This window comes from Olea europaea, unplaced genomic scaffold (assembly GCF_002742605.1).
Source record: "Olea europaea var. sylvestris unplaced genomic scaffold, O_europaea_v1 scaffold2946, whole genome shotgun sequence".
NCBI classification, from domain to species: domain Eukaryota; kingdom Viridiplantae; phylum Streptophyta; class Magnoliopsida; order Lamiales; family Oleaceae; genus Olea; species Olea europaea.
The window spans coordinates 158-1,265 of record NW_019248064.1 but is presented as its reverse complement, the minus strand read 5'-3'; positions in this window follow the sequence as shown (position 1 = coordinate 1,265).

Sequence of the window (1,108 nt, the reverse complement as noted above, 5' to 3'; positions counted from 1 at the left end):
CTATTATTATGGGCTAATGGTAAGTGAGCTGACCGGCTGAGTCAGGTTAATGAGGGGGATTTTGTTTTGATCTGGATAGAAAAGTAGTGTAAAACCCAATAATCAATTCAATTTTGTGTATGTGTGTGTGTGTTTTTTTTAGTAGGTAATCGGTTTAGTTTCGGTTCGACGGTGTAAATACCATACCCACACCACCACGAACCGGTTCATTAAAATCAAAATCATATCTGCCCCATTGTATCATCGGTTCGATTTTTTTCGCCCCATTCGGTTCGATTAACCGCGGTTTTCGATTTTGACGATTCAAATTGCCATCCCTAATTCTGATTGGACAATTCTCTCAGTATTAGGTGGAAGAATTAAGAAGCTGGAAATAATGAACGAATGCATTATTATTTAAATATTTATAGAACATAATTCGAACCAGAAGTTCAAAAAATAATATATTTGAATGCATTTGCTAATCACAGAGATCAACAATACCTCATACACTGGCATTAAATGCTCCAATAAAAATTGATGTCCTAAGAGGACAATTTGATAGCAATATATTTAATATATCTATGACATGCCTGAAATGTTATGGTGTTCGATTCTAATACAAAATCTTCAAACAAAATGGAGCAATTAGTAAAGATGGTCTCATTAAGGAAGCATATACTCTTGATAAGTATTTAGACAAAACAAATTGTAAAATCCCATAAGAGGTTCAGGTACCTGATATTTTAAAAATTGAGATATCTAAATAAGTTATATCATTATGGGAAAAATAATAGAATCAAATAAGAAAGGAAAAAGTTGTCGACAATATTTTTACACATGATGTACTGCGTCATATTATGAAAAGTGAGGAATCGAAATAAATGCGTCAAAATATATCGATTGAAGTAATGTTCAGCCAAATAAAAGGGACGGAATCATAAGTTGAATTTACTACAGAAACATGAGATTTTTGGTCCTATAGTCCAAAAATCTAAAGGTATATATATACATGTGAAAAGGAAATAAGAAAAATGAAGTCGTAATGTGTAATGCAGGATTCCCAACATAGTGAATTTCGCAAAGATTCTCGTGGATGAAATCTAGAGTTTATATCATGTTATCTTGA